Source organism: Arachis stenosperma, chromosome 3 (assembly GCF_014773155.1).
Source record: "Arachis stenosperma cultivar V10309 chromosome 3, arast.V10309.gnm1.PFL2, whole genome shotgun sequence".
Classification (NCBI taxonomy): Eukaryota; Viridiplantae; Streptophyta; class Magnoliopsida; order Fabales; family Fabaceae; genus Arachis; species Arachis stenosperma.
This window is the reverse complement of record NC_080379.1, coordinates 136150455-136172324: the sequence shown is the minus strand read 5'-3', so window position 1 is coordinate 136172324 and position 21870 is coordinate 136150455. Positions and strand designations below refer to the sequence as shown.

The 21870-nt window shown below is 36.2% G+C and overlaps 1 non-coding gene across 1 annotated transcript; it reads left to right on the top strand.

The window, feature by feature from the left end:
• Nucleotides 1-4945: 4945 nt before the first annotated feature.
• LOC130971151 (small nucleolar RNA R71) lies at nt 4946-5053 on the top strand. Its single transcript, XR_009082387.1, has one exon. It is a non-coding gene; the product is annotated as a small nucleolar RNA R71 (small nucleolar RNA).
• The last annotated feature ends 16817 nt before the right edge of the window (nt 5054-21870 follow it).

The following is a 21870-nucleotide window of genomic DNA, read 5'->3' as shown; positions in this document are numbered from 1 at the left end:
CTTCCTCTACAAAATTCCAAAGTTTTCAAACTTTATATCGATTTAAAGGGTTTTTAATGAACTTTAATTCTAAACAATATTCAATCAATTTTGAAAATCAAGGTAAAAGTTATGATAAGATAAAGTTCACCAAAAACTAACTTTTACCCAATTCCACAATTTCTATAATTTCATGTAAAATACAACCAAAACCATACCAAACGATTCCAAACTCCAATTCTCATCAAAATCAACCCTCTATGTCATATTACACCAAACTTACCACATTTTCCTTCACCTTTCCTCATCCTCAACCTCAACATCAATATATCACATTATAATCAAACCTCATTAACATTTTTCCAACTACACTACCAAATCATCAACATCAATATCACATATATCAACACAATTCACTTCCCAACTTCACAAATCATTCATCCTCATCATATCATTATCAATCATCATAATCAAACTCAACAATCATCAATTCATCATAAATTATCACATACCATCATTCAACAACTCAACAACGATTCAAATCCAAATATATCCTATGGGTCACTAGCCTAAGTGTCCATGAATATTATATACTACATAGAGGAAACCAAAACCATACCTTGGCTAATTCCTAATATACTAAAACCCCAAACGGGCAAAACAATAATCACCAACAAGCTTTCCAACACAATCCAAGCCACCAACAAGCTCCAAAAGCTCCCAAACTCACAACAAACAAGCTATATATGGATAAACCATCACAAATCCACCTAGGGCTCAACATAAATATAATCTCACAAGGGTTTCAAGAGCTCTTACCTTATCCAACAGTTTTGGAAGCCAAAACCACAAACAATCAAGTGCTAGAGTGTATCTAAAAAACCCAAGACACAATATTTCACTTAAAACCAAACCCTAAAACTCGAAATTCACAAGGGCACAAAAACTGGGCAATGAAACTCGAGAGACTTACCATAAGGCTCGAATAGAAATGACGGGCTCAGTAAGAACTTCGTGTAGCCGCTGATGGCACGCAAATTGGAGCACCGTAGCTCGAAATATCACGGATTGAAGTGAGGAGTGAATAGTATTTCTTCTCTCTTCTCCCCTTTCCTTCTTGCAGCTCGTGTGTGTGTGTGTGTTTATGGGTGTGTTGTGTTGAATGGGTTCATTAATGAACCCTTATATATGTTGGGCTTGGGCCTAACTTGGGCCCAATCCAACCCGTTAGCATTTTGTCCGTACGGCCCAACTTTCGGCAAAACTTTTAATACTAATGCCCGGTTTTTCATTTCTAATATTTTTCTAAGGTTTTCGACTGTTTTTCACTTTTTCTTGCACAGCACCGAGCAGACTTGAACCGGTTCAACCGGTTTAATAGTCGGTTCGCAGTTTTTACGGTTTTTCGTAGAAAACACATTTTCTGACTCAGAAGAGCCTACTGAGTCCAAAATCATATTTAAATCCTCAAATTCTCGCTCTAAATTTCCGGAACTTAATTTGGGTATTCAAATATCTCTATTCGTGAAAACTCCAGTTCTTATATCCTCCCCTCCTTAAAAAGATTTTTGCTCTCAAAAATGCTAATCAACATGCTTTTGCTGCGTCACTCTGATCGCTCGTCAGCATAAATCCGAAATCCTTGGCTACCACCACTAGAATCCTCTCAACCCATGGTTTACTTCCAATAAAACCGTAAGCTCTTGTAATCCTAATGACGACTTTGCAAAGGATAGGACCAAGCTACCCTCAGGTCCAGGAAATATATAATACTTAAAGCATACGCTTACCTCTCGTCAGGGGATCTGAACCTGCCGCATCATGTGCATCTAAGGTAAACACACGGCCTGACTGTTGACTCTGACCCTCATCTCGGATCCTCCCGCGGCGATAGTACTTAGATATATGTCCAGGTTTCCCACAAGTAAAACATAGAAGACCTCCCCTCACATGGTAAAGTTGGGCATTGTTGTCCCTTCTGAAGTTCCCTTGACCTTGCAAATGCTGAGGAGTATGTCCATCTTTCTTGAAGTTCTGCTCCCTTGGTCTGAGGTAATAGCCACATTCCCTACTAGTATTCCCCTCAGGAGAGTCCATTGACGAGGCTACTGTCTGTGCATATTCTTCAATAACCCTTGACTTGTTCATTAGATCAGAGAATGTACGAATCTCCATAGGAGCCACAGCAGTCATGATGTCATCCTTCAGGCTCCTTTGATACTTGATACACTTCCAACTTTCATAGGTCTCCGGGGCACCCTGGCATGGCCTTGAGAACTTACAGAGCTCCTCAAACTTGTTAGTTTAATCTGCCACTGACAAGGAACATTGCTTCAGCTGCATCAGTTCCATCTCCTTCGCTTCCCTTATAGACTCAGGAAAATACTTCTTGTAGAAGGCCGTCTGAAATACATCCCAAGGAACATCTGCGTTCTAGAGCTGTAGCAAGCAACACTTGGCTTGCCACCAGTGTTGGGCCTCTCCCGCAAGCTGATAAGCGACAAACTTGACATACTGATTATTCAAAATGTGTTGTGCCTGTAAAGCACGCTCCATAGCCTGGAACCAGTTGTCCGCTTCTGTAGGATAGGTTGATCTTCGGAAAGTTGGCGGATGAACCTTGAGGAACATCACCAAAGTCATCGGAACTCCTGCCGTGCTATCACCGTTCCCCTCAGCATTATCATTAGTGTTTCCTTCCCCGTTTCCATTTCCGTTTCTGTCTGATTGGCCTAACCTCTACACAGCTTACAAAGTCGCAGTAGCATTCGCCTCCATGGTGTTCGCAAGATTCGCCATTGCCGCCATGAACTCGGCATGGTTATTGGCCGGTCACTCATTCCTACTATCTCCTCATGAACGCATACGACCTCATCCGCGAGTGGCCATTAGGGTTCCTGTCTACACCAAACCATCGATATCAAGGTGATCAGTCTCAATATCAAAAGCCTAGTGCTTCAATTATCCCAAACAGGAACTCACAAACAAACATGCTATGCATATATCAAGTAGATAACCTAATAGCATCAAAGAAAAGACACACAGAGTATGCAATGAAGCATAATCGGTCCATCCCTCAGACTCACAAGGACGAACCGCTCTGATACCACTAAATGTAACATCCTAATTAGCCTAAGCTTTATCTCGCGTCGTAAAGCAAAGGTTAATCAAAGATTACGACAGTTCTAAGCCCATACATATAATATATATATATAGAAAGAATAGTATAATCTGGAAGCCCGATGAAGGATATAGCTCGAAAACAGGATTTCAAAAGTGTAAAACGTGCTAACAAAGATACTAGCTTAAGGCACAAGAAACAGATTGACGTTAGGATTTTTGCCAGTAAAGAATTTCATAAAAATAGTCGCGTTATAGATATAGTCTCTAAACCGACAAAAATCCCTTCGTACAAACGTTTTGGTTGTCACAAGTAACAAACCCCTTTAAAATTGATAACCGAGTATTTAAACCTCGGGTCGCCTTCTCAAGGAATTGCAGGGAGGTATGTTCTTATTATTGGCTATGAAAAAGGTAAAATTGGGGTTTTGGAAGTAAGGTGGGAATATATTATATGACAAGTAAAATAAAATAATAATAGCTGTAAAATAAACCTTTGGCAAGGTAAAAGAACTGGAGGTCCTTTCCTAGTTATCCTTATCAATTGTGATGAGAATTGGATTTTTCTCCCACTTTGTTAACATCTAACTATGAAGGTAAGTTAAGTGGATGAATTCCAATTTTCAATCAACAATGAGTTTGATAACTCTAGAGTCACCAATTATTTAACCAAAGCCAAAAGGAAAGAAAATTGAAACTGCTGGAATAAAAATGCCTTCAGATGGGAGGCAATAATCATGTAAATAAAAGAAAGTAATATTAAACTGAAATACCTCAAATTATAATAAATAGAACATTCAAATCTTAACATGAAAAGTTCATAAGCCAATTGGGCAACATAAATCAAATACAAATAAAAGTATTAGAGTAAATAAAAATAAAAGAGAAACATGAATTAAAGGAACATTGAACCCGGATCGAGAGTCACTCTTAAAAAACTAAGAGAAGTTCTAAATCCTAATCCTAAGAGAGAGGAGAGAACCTCTCTCTCTAAAAACTACATCTAAAACATGAAAAGTGAATTATGAGTGCTTGAAGGTTGGTTACTGGAATTTTGTGCTGAACCAAGTTGTGTCATAAAAGCTTGCAGAGTAGAGGTGAAACCATTTAGACTGGCGTTAATACTGTTCACGATGGTATTTTCCATGGCCAGTTGTCTTTTCTCCAAAGCTTGTAATAAATCTTCATTAGAAGATACAGAAGAATGAGTAATTTGAGAGGTTTGCTGCTGATTGTTCGGTGGTCCTTGGTTTTGCCTCAGGTGAGGTGCTCGGTAAGGTTGATTTTACTGCCTGTTGTTGTAATTATTCCACCTCTCATTTCCCTGATTATCTCTGTCTCCCCTATTATTGTTGTCCCTCCAATTCTGGTTTGAATTGTCCTGCCATCCATGGTTATTATTTCCACCTTGATTGGGGCGGTCATAGAAGTTGTGAGTGGATGCCACCATGTTGTCTTCTTGTTGGAGCTGCGGGCATTCATCAGTGTAATGACTGTAATCAGCATAAATTCCGCAAATTCTTTGTGGAACTAGTTGTTGGTTTTGCTGCGGTTGAGTTTGCTGAGCTTGTTGATTTAACTGCATTTGCTTCAGCAGGTTGGTCATTTCACAGATGCTTCGATTTAGAGCAGCAGTCTCTATGCCAGAAGATACTTCTGCAACAGCCCTTGAACGGCCTTACTTCTGTCTGTGATTCCGAGTAGATTCAGCTAAAGCACTGATCAATTGCCAAGCTTCATCAGTGGTTTTGTACTTCTTCATAGACCCATTGCTGGCACTTTCCAATGTGGTCTTATCTTGGGGCCTCATACCTTGTGTGATATAGCTGAGTAGCACGATCTTGTCAATCATGTGGTGGGGGCATGCTTCCAAAAGATTATTGAAGCGCTCCCAGTATTCAAAGAGAGTCTCATTGTCATCCTGAACAATTGTAGAGATATCCTTCCTCAGTTTATCAGTAACTTCAGATGGAAAGAATTTCTCCAGAAACTCCTTTCTGAGTGTATCCCAGTTGGATACATTTGCTAGAGGTTGAGTGTAGTACCACTCTCTTGCTTTTCCCTCAAGAGAGAACGGAAAAGCTTTCAGCAGAATTGAAGTTTCATCAGTGCCATCTCGCCTGACAGTAGAACAGGCTGCCTAGAAATCTCTCAAGTGCTTGATAGGCTCTTGAGCAGGTAGGCCATGAAACTTGGGCATCAAATTTAGCAGTGCGGTCTTTATTTCAAAATCCATAGTTACTGCTGGATGATGCGCTTGAAACGATTGCATTGTAAAATCATGAGTTCCTTCCTCCTGAATGGTAACTCTTCTAGCTGCCATGTTTTCTGCACGTAAAACAACCGAATCAGTAGAACGGGGGCTGGTTTCTTCCTCAGATTCACTTTCAGATCCGCCCTCAGAGCGGACTAACCTACGCTGTTCTCGCCTTATTCGTGAAATTGTTCTTTCAATTTCAGGATCGAATATTAGCAAGCGCGGATCAGGAAGTGAACGTGTCATTTGACAGAAGAAACATGCAGCTCATAGTAGCAAAATTAAATAAAATGCAAGTAAATAAATTCTAATTAATAAAATTAGCACTCTATTGCAACTCCCCGGCAACGGCGCCAAAAATTGATGGAGTGCAGAAGCTGGTGAATTAAAAATTTATTAAAATGGTTACGTTGCGAGTATAGTTCTTAACTCACCGAAAATCTGCCTATCAATTTAGAAATATGTCATAGAAAGTTTAAATTAAAATTACTGGGAGTTTTAAGTCCCAGGTCGTCTCCCAACGAGTTGCAGAAAGGTGTGCTGTTTTATTAATCAGATATTCCAAAAAGTTGAGCTAAGTAAATTGGGATTTAAATTGAGGGATTTTAAATAATATAAATAAAAGCCTTGACTGGAAATTGATTGGTTAGAATCTCTATCATTGACGGAATGATTTTTAAGATTAATTTATAATTAATGGTTACTCTATTTGGTTATCCCTTACTAGGTAAGGGAAAGTCAAACAAGTTAGAATGCCAGATCTGTTCACGAGTTACAACCCACTTAGTTCAAAGGGATTGGCGTTGGTGACAGGATAGCAATCCAACAATTAACCCAACTACAAATTTTTCCTTCAATCCTTCCAATTCAGAGTTCCTTTTAATCAATTCCCCATCAAGTAATGAAACTACTCACGCATTGTAAATAAAGAATCCATGGCACATGAAAGGGAATTAAAAGAAGACATGATTATTGGAATTGAAATTAAATTAAAAAGAAATAGTCCTTGCATTAATTAATCATAAAAGTATCTGAATGACAAAATTGAACATAACAAAGAACATGGAAGAATAAAACTAAGTTAAGAGAACAAACTAGAGTGATGAAGTCTTGATGAGGAAATAACTCTTCTCAATGTTCCAATGCTAAGACCAATTGAAAGTTAAAATTCTAAAAGCTATCGAGAGAAAACCTAACAGAGTGAAAAACTAGATCTACACTACTCAATGAATGTGTCTCCCTTATTTCTGCATATTCTCCGACTCTAGTCTGCTGTTTCGGGCCGAAAACTGGGCCGAAATAGGGTTTAAAATCGCTGGTTTCGGATTCTGCAGATTATGCAGATCGCGCATGTCACGCGATCGCGTCGTCCATGCGGACGCGTCGCTTGCGCTTTTCCTCTTCACGCGTTCGCGTCATCCAAGCTACCGCGTTGCTTGTGCTTTCCAATCCGCGCAGCCGCGCAAGCCATGCGGCCGCGTCACCGCAATTTGCGCTCCTTCGCGCGGTCGCGTGAGCCATGCGACCGCATCACTTTTCGCTGGTTATCTCCTTAAATTCTTGTGTTCCTTCTATTTTTGCTAGCTTCCTCTCCAATCTCCGTCTCATTCATGCCCTATAAAGCCTGAGACACTTGACACACAGATTACGGCATCGAATGAAATAAAGGAGAATTAAAATTAAATAATTAAAGTCTCTAGGAAGCAATTTTCAAACATGTAATAAATTCAGAAGGAAATCTAAATGCATGCTAAATTGATGAATAAGTGGGTAAGGATCATGACAAAACCACACAATTAAACACAATATAAACTATAAAATAGTGGTTTATCACAGATATAAGATAACAAAAGATAAGTATATAATATCATAATAAACTAGCCACGGCTCGCGGAATTTAAGCCGACTAGCTATATACAGACCAAAAAGAACCAGACAGTAAAAACAACTTTTACAAATTTTGTTCTCTCAAATACAAGCCTCTAGGCAAAACAAAATACAAAAGTGAGAGACATATATAAAATAAACCAAAAAGACTCAAAAAGGATATCTGGATCTTCCGCTTCTATCAGCAACCGAATAACTCACCGAGGTGAGTTGCGACCTGCATCTGAAAAACACAACAGAAATATGGTATGAGAACCGAAGGTTCTCAGTATGGTAACAGTGCCCAGTGATGTAGTATATAAGACGCTGGGACGCTAAAGGCAATCCTAGGCGTCATATCCACCACAAGATTTATCTTAAAGCATGCTAAAACATTAAAACATAACTTATACCATGATATAATAACAGGATAATCTAACTTAGGGGATTACTAACTAAACTAGTCACCGCTGTCCCACAGCCTCCACCAACTTACCCTCCGTGCAATCCCTTCGCCACCGCCTACCTAACCTCCTCAACACCAGACAATCACAGATAATTGCAAGCAAGGAAAACAAAAGTAATATTCAAATAGACAACTAGTAATTCAAGAAGCAAGTAGGCATATTATACAATTAGGAAAACTAAAGTAATCTAAGCAAAAAAGCACATAGAAGATGCATATGATGAATGTCTATCCTATTGGCTCGTGATATCACTTGTCGGTTTGTAAATGCCAACACGACACATCCTCCCAGATGTAGCCTTTTCTTCCACGCCCGAGATATAGTGCCCTACATACTCATGCAGCAACAAATCTGCTACGTCAGAGGTATACTACCCTGCACACTCATGCAGTAGGGAGTCTACTACGCCAGGGATATAGGCCCCACATACTTTCTGCAGTAGAGAAGGAACCAACTACAACAAATCATGCAGCAGAACAATCTGTCACGCTGAAGATATAGGCCCTGCACACTCTCAACATTTCAACAAGTCATGCGACCGAAACATCTGACACACCGGAGATATAGGCTCCGCACACTCTCAACAACAACCAGTCTCGCTGTAGAACAATCTGCTATGCCGAGGATATAGGCCCCGCACACTTTCAATATCCATCAAGATCATGATTTCTCCTCAAGTCCTCGACTCATCTCAACCATCATCAATTCATGATTTCCAATCCGAACTCATAGTTCACCAGTTCTCATCTCATATACCAATCCTTCTTTATGCTCCAGCTAACCCATCCTCATCACTCCAGAAACCTAAGCCTCTGTTTCCTAATTCTCTAATGTAAAACTCAAATAAAATCTCCTAAGATGTTTTCCTATGTTTCAATGCTCAAGAATAAGCCCAAGAGTCCTAAAATGGTGTTATAGAAGCTTACAACCTTTTTGGGAAGGTGAAATAGTTGAAAACAAGTTCTAAATTTGAGAAACAGGGCGTGTGCGTACGCACAGGGGTGTGCGCACGCACGCTCTGTAGAGTTTTAAAATGTGTGCGTACGCATAGGGGTGCTTACGCACGGGTGCCAAAATTTACAAAGTCTGTTTGCTCACACAACCTGTGCCAGCGTCCCCAACAGACTATCCTTCCTAATGTGTGTGTGTGTATAGGGCTGTGCGTACGCACAGGTTGCAATTTCTCATGTGTTTATGCACGCACAAGTTGTGCTAGCGCTACAAGCAGATTGTATGCCTCTACGTGTGCATACGCACAGGTCTGTACATGTGCACATGTTAAAAATTTTCACAGAGTTGTGCGTGCGCACAAGGCTGTGCGTGCGCATATACCAAAAATCACAAAATTCTGCAACTTTGCAGAATTTCAGATGAACACCAACTTTGTATGATCATAACTTCCTCTACAAAATTCTAAAGTTTACAAACTTTATATCGATTTAAAGGGTTTTCAATGAACTTTAATTCTAAAAAAAATGTCAATCAATTTTGAAAATCGAGGCAAAAGTTATGGTTAGACAAAGTTTACCAAAAACTAACTTTTATCCAATTCCACAATTTTCACAATTTCTTGTAAAATAGAACCAAAACCATACCAAACCATTTGAAACTCCAGCTCTCATAAAAATTAACCCTCTATGTCATATTACACCAAGCTTACCACATTTTCCTTCACCTTTCCTCATCCTCAACCTCAACATCAATATATCACATTATAATCAAACCTCATTAACATTTTTCCAACTACATTACCAAATCATCAACATCAATATCACATATATCAACACAACTCACTTCTCAACTTCACAAATCATTCATCCTTATCATATCATTATCAATCATCATAATAAAACTCAACAATCATCAATTCATTATAAATCATTACATACCATCATTCAACAACGATTCAAATCCAAACCTATCCTATGGGTTACTAGCCTAAGTCTCCATGAATATTATATACTATATAGAAGAAACTGAAACCATACCTTGGCCGATTCCTAATATACCAAAACCCCAAACAGGCATAACAATAATCACCAATAAGCTTTCCAACACAATCCAAGCCACCAACAAGCTCCAAAAGCTCCCGAACACGCAACAAACAAGCTATATATACATAAACCATCATAAATCAATCTAGGGCTCAACATAAACATAATCTCACAAGGGTTTGAAGAGCTCTTACCTTAGCCAACAGTTTTGGAAGCCAAAATCACAAACAATCAAGTGCTAGAGTGTACCTAAAACACCCAAGACACAAGATTTCACTAAAAACTAAACCCCAAAACTCGAAATTTACAAGGGCACGAAAACTGGGCAGAGAAACTTGAGATACTTACCACAAGGATTGGATAGAAACGACGGGCTCGGCAAGTGCTTTGCGTAGTTGCTGACGACACGCGAATCGGAGCACCGTAGCTCGAGATATCGCGGATTGAAGTGATTAGTCAATAGTGTTTCTTCTCTCTTCTCCCCTCTCCTTCTTGCAGTTGGTGTGTGTGTGTGTTTATGGGTGTGTTGTGTGAATATATGTTGGGCTTGGGCCCAACTTGGGCCCGGTCCAACCTGTTAGCATTTTTAGCCCGTTCGGCCCAACTTTGTGCCAAACCTTTAATCCTAACACCCGGTTTTTTATTTCTAATATTTTTCTAAGGTTTTTTTACTGTTTTTCACTTTTTCTCGTGCAGCACCGAGTAGACTTGAACCGGTTTAATCGGTTTAATAGCTGGTTTGTGGTTTTTCACGGTTTTTCACAGAAAACATATTTTCTGACTCAGAAAAGCCTACTAAGTCCAAAAATCATATTTAAATCCCCAAATTTTCGTTCTACCTTTCCGAAACTTAATTTGGGCATTTAAATATCTCTATTCGTGAAAACTCTGATTCTTACATTGCGGCTCATTCGTTCTGCTATTATTGTAAGTATATTTTATTTTGAACTCTCGGTGTTAGTATTCCGTTATCAACTATTGAGAATTTTGCGATGTTAATATCTCAGGGTTGAGTTTCGAAAACTATATGATTAAAGTGAAAGTTGCCGCGGTGTCGTCTCGCTTTGTTTCTCGTGGTGAGACTAATTGGTTTTGTTCCTTGTTACCGCGATGCTCTATTAAGAACTATGTTGTAATTTCATTTAATATCCGTTTCGCATTAATCCCAATTTACGTAAGATAAGTTGTCGTTGCTGTGAACCTTTCACGTTGCTGTTGATATTGCCTAGGAATCACTGAGATTCCTGCCGCCGTTTTGCCCGCCGAATGTCATCACCGGAGCAGCCGCTCCGTTCTTTGGGTTTTCTCCAAATACAGTAGGTTATCTTACTTTGAAACCTTGATAGTCACCATTCTGTTATATATTATTAAGGTTTTCGCACATTAAATGTTTTAGAGTTGATTTATTGTTGTTGTATGGTGCTTCTATTGCTACCGCTGTTACAAAGAATGGTCGGATTCGATGCTGTTGACTTCGGGCCAAGAGAAAATGGATTTTTGCCTAGCTTTCGAGTTTTGATGCTTTGAGGTAGGGTTTTTCTAAAAATCTATTTTATATATGGAATTGTTATAAATGGATACTGATGTGAGGATTATATACTTTTTAGTGATTGTATAAGTCTGATGTATTGTCTGACTGTTTTGGATGAATATGATTATATGTTTGATTGGATTATTGTTTGGTTTTGATAAATGGATTGTTGCTGAACCGTTTCTTTAAAGTTTTGGAAATGAGTTTAATCAGTTGATAATGATTTGATCTTGGGACGGTTTCCTTGAGATATGGAAATGAGGTGAATGTTGGATTCAGTTTGCTTTTGAACTGATTTTTGGTTTTTGACCGTTGAAAAGGATTGTTGAATGGTTTGGTTGGGACCTAAAAAGGGTGGCAAAGTCCAAGTTTTAGGGGAGGTGCTGCCGAAATTTCTATAAAAATCTTAGACTTTGTTTGAAAAGTTATTTAGAAAGGCTTGGATTTGAGAAATTGTATTATTCGATTTATTAAGAAAATAGTTATGTTTTCAAGTTTAATTTATTTAAGAAACTATATGTCTTGAGTTCAATTTATTTAGAAAGGAATTACTTTACCATTTTGAATCACTGAAGAAAAGTATTATGTTCTAATATTGATTTTAAATATAAAAAGGGATTATGCTTTTAGTTGGACATAAGGATTTTATTCAGAGGAGCTTTTAGTGATTTTAACGGAAATTGGACTTTTGATTGAATAATTGTGTTTGTGATGTTTTGGGAGAAGACAAAGGATTGGTTTTAAGAAGGAACCCAAAAGCGGTTTTGATTTAAATGGATTGGCTCCGTTTCAAGTGAATTGGTTTTGGATTGGGTTGTGACTTGTGACTTTACATGATTTGGTTCTATAATAAATTATGTTTCTATTTCTTCCATAGCTTGGGACCTTTTTGGACCAAGCTTCCTGTGCTTCTGTTGTACGGGCCGAGATTCAGGGTATACCGCCAGTTTGTGGCACATTAGTTTGGGATCTATACCGGGCATGTCTGCGACCTTCCATGCAAAGAGAATGGTATTATCTTTTAGGAACTGTATCAATGGCTCCTTTAAGTCTCCCTTTAAGGTTGCCCCTATATTTGTTACTTTATCCTGGGCGTCCCCGATCTGGACTTCTTCGATGTCACCCTCAGGTTGTGGACAAAGTTCTTCGCGAACTAGAACTCCCCCAAGTTCAATAGTGTTGATTTTCTCTCCTTTGGGGTTGCTTTTAAGGTTCAGACTTTCGTTGTAACAGCGTCGCACAAGCTTTTGGTCTCCTTTTATCGTGGTAATCCCTTCTGAAGTTGGGAACTTCATGCACAGATGTGGCTACTGCGGCGAGCTGGTTCAAGGTTGTACGATCTATTAGGACGTTACATGCTGAGTTCACGTTGACTACGATGTAGTCTATGCGTAGTGTCCTTGACGGAGTTCCTTTTCTAAAGGTTGTATGCAGTGAGATGTATCCTAGTGGTTGAATTAGGGTGTCTCCGAGTCCGAACAAGCTATTTGGATATGCTCTGAGCTCTTTTTCTTGTAGGTCGAGTTTGTCGAAGGTGGATTTGAACAAGATATCTGCAGAGCTCCCTTGGTCTACCAACGTTCGATGGAGATTAGCGTTGGCAAGTATGACGGTAATGACTATGGGATCATCATGCCCCAGGATGATGCCTGTTGCGTCTTCTTGGGTAAAGGTAATAGTGGGGAGGTCGGGTGATCTGTCCCCTTCTCCGACAAGATATACCTTTTTAAGGTGTCTTTTGCAAGATGATTTAGAGATCCCTCCTCCTGCGAATCCTCCATTTATCATATGAACATGTCTCTTAGGGGCAACTTGTCTGACCTCTTCATCCCTTCTTCTCTTTCTCGGTTCATCCGTTTTATTGGCTAAGAATCGATCTAGTCGCCCTTTTCGTGCCAACTTCTCTATGACATTCTTTATGTCGAAGCACTCATTGGTAGAATATCTGTAGATTCGGTGGTATTCGTAATACTCTATCTAATTTCCTTCTCCTCTTTTTTGTTTAATCGGACGAGGTGCTGAGATCTTCTCAGTGTTGCATATTTCTCGGTAGACATCCACAAGAGACACCCGAAGAGGGGTGTAGTTGTGGTATTTTCTAGGTTTCTCGGTGGGTTGGTCTTCTTTCTTCTTGGATTCTTTATCCTTGTCCCGAGGTGGGTAGGAGAATCAGGCCTTTGAGCTTTCTCCCAATCGGGAGTTTTCCTCCATGTTGATGTATTTTTCTGCCCTTTTTTGAACTTTATTAGAGATGTTGGGTTTTTTTTTTGGATATTGAGTGGCTAAAAGGTCCTTCTCGCAGGCCATTGATGAAACCCATGATGGCTGCTTCTGTTGGCAGATTTTGTATATCCAGACATGCCTTGTTGAATCTTTCCATGTTGCTGCGGATGCTTTCCCGATCTCCTTGCTTTATCCCTAACAAGCTAGGGGCATGCTTGGATTTGTCTTTCTAGATGAAGAATTTAGCTAGGAACTTCTTGGCGAGGTCATCGAAGCTTACTATGGACCTTGGCGGCAAACTGTCGAACCACTTTATTGTCGTTTTGGTTAGAGTAGTTGGGAAAGCTTTGCATCGAATGGCATCCGAGGCGTCAATGAGATACATCCTGCTTCTGAAATTGCCGAGATGATGGCTTGGATCAGATGTACCATCGTATGGGGTCATCTCAGAAGCATTAAAGTCCTTTGGGACTTTAGCTTTCATGATTTCTTTGGTGAATGGATCTTGGTCCTTGTGGGAGCTATCTTCGTAATTGGATCGAACGGTTTTAGCTTTGAGGTTGGCCTCGAGGTTCAGGAGCTTATCCTCTAGTTCTCGGTGTCGTTTTGTTTCTCTCCGGAGGTCTCTCTCGGCTTCCCACTGATGCTCAGCCTGTTTTTCAAGCTATTTGAGATGATCCTGCTAAGCTTGTAGAGCATTTAAAATTTCTGCATTTGGAGACTGCTTGTCTCCGTTAGGTTGAGGTGTGTCTTTTGACGTGGCATCTGTATTTTTAAGCAGCATTCTTTCTTCCAAACTGGAGTTATGATCGTTGTCTAGGTTGTCCGCCATGGTGATGGGATGACTTCCAGGGTCCCCGACAACTGTGCCAATATTCCGGGGGTTACCTGAAACTTGAAGGTCGATCTCGGATCAGATCTGCTGTTGTGGCCGGAGCTGTCATGTCCAACTTATCGGACTTGGTGGTGCTGCTGATCCTTAATCACCGGAGGGTGGTGGTACCTACAAGAGACTCTGATGCTTAAGTTAGCACGTGCTTTAGGCAGGATTTTGTGTAGAATCAGAGTATGAGTTATACCTGGGTGCTCCAGTGTATTTATAGTAATGCGGAGTGACCTTTCTGGAGATAAGTTAGCTATCTTATCTTATCTTTGAACGAAGTCACGTTATCTTTTATGCCAGCTGCCTTTAGAGTGGGCTGTGCCCTTTTGTATGGGCCTACTTGGGCCTCTATGGTGATTTGGCCGAGCTCTTTGGAGAGAGGTCGGTGTAGACCAACCTTTATAAGAGGTCGGTCGTTTTTGTCTTTATCAAACCGGCTTGCCTAGCTTGATCCTATGGTATGAACACTGGGTAAAAGCAGTGGCTAGCCACCACGTGCTCCAGGTTGAGACTCGAAACTCTACTGACCCTATGTCGTAAGTGTGGCCGGACACTGTGAAAGTTCCGGATGAGCTCGCCCCCGTGGATAAACACCAATGTGGGTGTTGTGTGATTATGATTATGTTTGTGAATAACTCGAGTTGGGGATGCACGACAGAGGGACAGTCCAATGGTTAGCTACCAGGACTTGTCGGGTTGGCTTTATAACTGACAGATGAGACTCATCAGCCACTAGGATAGGCATTCATCATATGCATCTATGTGACATTGTTTGGGTGTGCATATTGTACTTGGTTTGCCTTTGTGATTAATTGTGGTTAACTGCTAATTGTTCTACTTGAAGTAATTGTTTGTTTGTGCTTGAACTTTCCTACTTGTGTTTGTGACTAGGATTCTGCTGGACTGTGATGATTGGTTGTTGTTTGGATTGTTGGGCCTAGGGCCGTGGTTGATCATGAGGTGGGCCGAAGGCCATGTTTGGTTGATGTTTCTGGTTTAGAAAAGTATGAAAAACTAATCTGGTTCAGCATAGATAAACATTTTGAAAGGCTTTTGAATTTTTAAGAAATGAATAGTTTCCTCTTTTAGAAAAGATTTCAAATTTTTTTATAGTAAACCTTTGCTTTTAAAAAGATGCATAAGACGGATATTAATAACTGTAACGATTTTATCTCGCATATCCTATTATAGTAATTCTGCAACCCTATAATGAGAACCCTTTTGAGGATGATGTTCTCACTCCCCTACAGGTCTTCTTTTTCAGGTTACGGACGACGAAGTTCGGAAGGGCTTATTTCTTTTCTATTAGACAATATTTATGTATTGTTTTAGAATTTATGTTTCCCTCGCCTTTAACTTTGCAAGTTTTGTAAGAGGGATAGGATTTTGATATGAGATGCTTGTAAATTAATATGTATGTATACGTATATGTATATATATATATATATATATATATATATATATGTATTTCCTGTGAGTATTGTAATTTATATTGTAAGTATGAATGTATGTTTTTGAAAAATTTGGTTTAAGTTTTAAACAGGCTCATATTTTAGTATTAAATATTATAAGAGTCGTCGTAATATCTAAGCTATCAAAGTGGCGCAGCCGGAAGCGTGACATTTGATAGTTAGGGTGTTACATTATGGTATCAAAGCAGTCTTTCCTGTAGAGGCTGAGGAATGGACTGACTGTGCTTCAATTGCATACTCTGAGTGTCTGTCATGTAATAATCTTGTCAAATGACGAGAATTAGAGATTTATGTTCATGACAGTCTATTGATTAACGTTGTTAGTCTTGCATTGCATACTTCTTGGTATTAAGTTTTGTCGACTTAATACTAGCGAATTATGTATATGAGAACACTAATGGGTTATCAAAGATGATATACTAGTTTTGGATAAAGCGAATCGCGGGTTTTGGGATCGTTAGAAACTACTTCTCGAGGTTATCCAGTTACGTGTCTTGAATTTCGTTCGAGTCGACTGGTTCTTTCATAGCCTAACTTGAAGTTCTTGTTTGCTAATCCTTTTGAAAATTAGTTTGATTTTTCAACCATATTCCTCTATTCATATGAATTCTTGTTTGATCCTAATTGAATATGCTTGTTTGAAATCCTCGTTGTATCTATCTTTCTCTGTTTAAATTCCTCTTCTTGATTCACGTATTCTTTTTTATAGCTTTAAACTTGTCTTGATGCGCTGTGCCTTTTTAGTCTTTATTCTGAGTCTATTTTTAAAGAAATTTTGATTCAGTTTTTCTCTTACTTGATAGTAATTACAACCAATTTTAAAATTTTCATATAAAATTTTGTCACACTATATATGTTTCTTTTTTATTTTTTCCATTCTTTTTAACAATTTATATACATGCACGCTTCCAATTTTTTTGGTCTATATATACAACATTTCTCTTTATTTCCTTCATGATTTTTCCTTTTAGATAGATATGTTAAATGGTAATATATGATTCTTTTTAATATTTGTAAAAATACTTTGCTGAAAATGTGAAAAAACTCACAAAAAATTGCAGTATCTGAAGTTGGTTTAAAGAAGATTCTTTTTCACCCACAAAGAATATTCTTCTAAGTTCTTAATCATTTTTGTAGTAACACATACAAAATACCAAAGAATTTATTTTTCTCATTTTTACAATGGTTAAAGATCGATAAACATTGTTTGCAAAAAAAAAAAATTAGAGACCTAATTATTTTTTCTTTAAACCTTTACTATTCTTTGAACATTGTTTATTAAAATTTATATGAAAATTCAATCATGATAAATAAATTTTGAAACAAATTACTGTAGTTTATGTTACCCACATAATTAATACTTTAAATGCATAGGGTAACATAATTACCTAGTTAAGACTAACATTTTTACAAACATCTAATCCTGACAATGCATCTTCCTTTTCCCTTATCAACAGACCAAATTAATGTTGCATCTTTTTCTTTAGTATTGTAAAACAAAAATTCTGGAGCTTAATCTTAGAATTCCTTTTTTCCTTAATAATATCAAAATTTTAAAATACTATTGGTTACAAATTTTCATTATTGATTTTTTTTTCTTATTTTTTATATTTCACAATAAACAAGTATATATGTTTTAATCATGTTCTTCTTTATGTCCCTCTGGATTCCTTTGCTTTTTTTTCATGACATATTTCTTTTTTTATCCTTAATTATTCTCCATAATTAGAGACAGAATATTTTGTCTCATACATCGTATTTATGGGTCGACAATAACGACTCAAAAATAAAAGACTTTGTCCATAACCAAAACTATTAAATGAACATTATTAAATTTTGGAAAGCTACTACACATACAAATCTTTTTGGTATACAAGTTCGTACAAGTTGGCTCAAATCCAACAAAAATAAATCTCAATTTAGATTGCGTGTAAACACGCACTTCCCTGACTCTTGAATAGCACAAACAGTTCTTCTCTCTCAATCAAAACTGCAACGCTCAAAATTTAAACAAGGATCAAAATTTCTCAAAATTGTTGCGAAAAGTGAAGGAAATTGCAAAGCTGAATTCAAAAAAGTGCTATGAGAAAATGAAATAAGAAGATAAAGAAGAAGAAGAAGCAGAAGATGAGGAGAAGGAAGAGGAAGAGTTTTGGATTATGCAGAACTTATCAGTACACATACACCAAAAATTCTTAAACAATACACTTAAATATCTTCGTGTTATACCGAAATTTGCTGCAAATAAAAAACAATATTTCCTCTAATGCTGCATTTTTTTCTTCTTCTTTTTGTTATTTTTTTCTTTCTTTTAGTTGAATGAATGTAACTTCATTCTCCTCTAAGTAATTTTGCAGCATTATGTATTTTTTCTCCTTCTTTCTTTGATTTTTTTTATTTTTATTCTTGTTACAAGAGTAAAATAAGAAGAAACTTGAGAAGGCAAAACAAAAAGACAAGGATGAATAAGAAAAAAAGAAAAATAAGATGGTGATTATGATGAAAAAAAAGAAGAAGAAGCAGTAGAAGATGAGGAGGAGGAAGAGGAAGAGTTTTGAATTATGCAAAACTTATCAGTACAAAAACACCGAAAATCTTAAACAATACACTTAAATATCTTCGTGTTACACCAAAATTTGCTGCAAATACTGAAGATATTTCCTCTAATGCTGCATTTTTTTTCTTCTTTTTTTCTTTTAGTTGAATGAATGTAAGTTCATCCTCTTTCAAGTAATTTTGTATTATTGTGTTTCTTCTTCTTCTTTTTTTGATTTTTTTGTTTTTATTCTTGTTAAGAGAGTAAAACAAGAAGAAACTTGAGAAGATAAAACAAGAAAAAAAAAAGATGAGTAAGAAAAAATAAAGATGATGATGATGATGATGAAAAAGAAGAAGAAGAAGCAATACAAGATGAGGAGGAGGGACAAGAATAGTTTTGAATTATGCAGAACTTATCAGCACACATACACTGAAAATACTTAAACAATACACTTAATATCTTCATGTTACATTGAAATTTGCTGCAAATGCAAAAAATGTTTTCTTTAATGCAGAACTCTTATATTACACTCAATTCAAATCATCAACGATGAACAATAATTTTCACACAAAAAACATTATTCACCTACAGAATCATAAAAAACTAATGCAAACATTATCTAGAATCAAATCACACCTCAGCCACTTGAATAGATTCAAAACAATAATCAACTTCGTTCTGGTTCAATTGACAGTATAAAGTTGAATTATTCATTTTCTTCAACAACGAGATAACTGTTTAAAATTGATTTTAGAGCTTGATTTCAAAAACATAGAGAAAGAACGAATAGAAACACAGAAAACGCAGAGACGGTAGAGAACGTAGATAAAAAATATTGAGAAAATTTTAAAACGAAAACGAAATCCACCTCTAAAATAGGTTCGATGTGTTAAGCTAAATTTGCTTCTACAAAAGATTCAGGTTTTCCAAATCAAATAATAAATGTTAAAAATTAGTTTTGATTGTCCCTCCTCTTGCTAACACATATAAATAGGAGTAATTACAATGAAAGTATAAAATTACAGATAAATAAGAACAATTAAAAAAAAGTAAAGATAGATTTATAAAATATAATATTTTATGTTTTGAATGTGAAATTATTAAAATTTTAAGATGTAAATGAAAAATTATTGACTGAGTTTTACTATCTAATAACAATCAACTATTAATTAATAAATACTCAATTTCTATGCTCTCCGTCCCCCTAAAATTATAGGATGAGTAATAAATTGATAAATTGAAAGCAAATAAGTAAACAAGTGGAAGAAAAGAAAGGAAATATCAAACAAAATCTGAAATAATTATCACACTATATATGTTTCTTTTCAATTTTTCCCATTCTTTTTAACAATTTATATATATACACTCTTCCAATTTTTTCTCTATATATACAATATTTCTCTTTATTTCCTTCATGATTTTCCTTTTAGATAGATATGTTAAATGGTAATATATGACTTTTTTAATATTTGTAAAAATACTTTACTGAAAATGTAGAAACATTCAAAAAAAATTACAGTATATGAGGTTGGTTTAAAGAATATTCTTTTTAACCCACAATGAATATTCTTCTAAATTTTTAATCATTTTTGTAGTAACACATACAAAGAACCAAAGGATTTATTTTTCTCATTTTTACAATGGTTAGAGATTTATAAACATTGTTTGCAAAAAAAAAATCGAGACCTAATTATTCTTTATTTAAACCTTTACTATTCTTGGATATTGTTTATTAAAATTTATATGAAAATTCAATCATGATAAAATATATTTTGAAACAAAGTACTGTAGTTTATGATACTCACACAATTAGTACTTTAAATGTATAAGGTAACACAATTACCTGGTTAAGACTAACATTTCTACAAACATCTAATCCTATAAATGCATCTTCCTTTTCCCTTATCAACAGAATAAATTAACGTTGCATCTTTTTTCTTAGTATTGTAAAACAAAAATTCTGGAGCTTAATCTTAGAATTTCTTTTTTCCTCAACAATATCAAAATTTTAAAATACTATTGGTTACGAATTTTCATTTTTTATTTTTTTCCTCATTTTTTATTTTTAACAGTAAACAAGTATATATGTTTTAATCATGTTCTTCTTTTTGTCCCTCTCGATTCCTTTCCTTTTTTTTCCAAGATATATTTCTTTTTTTTCGATTGTTAATTATTCTCCATAATTAGAGATACAATATTTTGTCTCATACATCATATTTATGGGTCCATAATAAAAACTCAAAAATAAAGGAGTTTGTCCATAACCAAAAACTATTAAATGAACATTATTAAATTTTGGAGGGCTGCTACACATACAAGTCTTTTTGGTATACAAGTTCATACAAGTTGGCTCAAATCCACAAAAATAATTCTCAATTTAGATTGCATGTAAACATGCACTTTCCTAAAATCTTGAATAGCGCAAACAGTTATTCTCTCTCAATCAAAACTGCAACGCTCAAAATTTAAACAAGGATCAAAATTTCTCAAAATCGTCGCGAAAAGTGAAGGAAGTTCTGAAACTGAATTCGAAAAGAACTATGAGAAAATGAAATAAGAAGATAAAAAAGAAGATGAAGAAGCAGAAGATGAGGAGAAGGAAGAGGAAGAGTTTTGAATTATGCAGAACTTATCAGCACACATACACCGAAAATTCTTAAACGATACACTTAAATATCTTCGTGTTACACCGAAATTTGCTGCAAATACAAAAAAGTTATTTTCTCTAATGCTGCATTTTTTTTCTTTTTCTTCTTTTCGTTATTTTTTTCTTTCTTTTAGTTGAATGAATGTAAGTTCATTCTCTTCCAAGTAATTTTGCAGCATTATGTATTTCTTCTTCTTCTTTGTTTGATTTTTTTATTTTTATTCTTGTTAAGAGAGTAAAACAAGAAGAAACTTGAGAAGGTAAAACAAAAAAAAAGATTAATAAGAAAAAAAAAAGAAAAAGAAGACGGTGATGATGATGATGATGATGATGATGATGATGAAAAAGAAGAAGAAGCAGTAGAAGATGAGGAGGAAGAGGAAGAGTTTTGAATTATGCAGAACTTATCAGTACAAAAATGTAAGACTCAGAATTTTCGGAAAAATATTATTATGAGTTAATTTTCATTTATTTATTCATTAAAGACTTTATTTTTAGAAATTATTTTATTAAAAGTAATTAAATTAAGTTTTGATAATTAAATTAGAAATTTTACTTAATTTTATAATTATTAAATAATTTTCGATATTTAAATTATACAGCTTAACAGTTGTAAAAGAATAAGAATTTTATACAATTTAGTTAAATAATTGAGATTTCAGAATTTAATACTTTAATTTTTATACAACAACAACAACAACAAAGCCTTGTCCCACTAAGTGGGGTCGGCTACATGAATCAAGCGACACCATTGTGCTCTGTCATGTATCATGTCTACAGAGAGACCGTTTACATGTAGATCTCGTTTGACCACCTCATGGATAGTCTTCTTAGGTCTTCCTCTGCCTTTCGCCCTTTGTCCATCTTCCATCTCATCCACCCTCCTGACTGG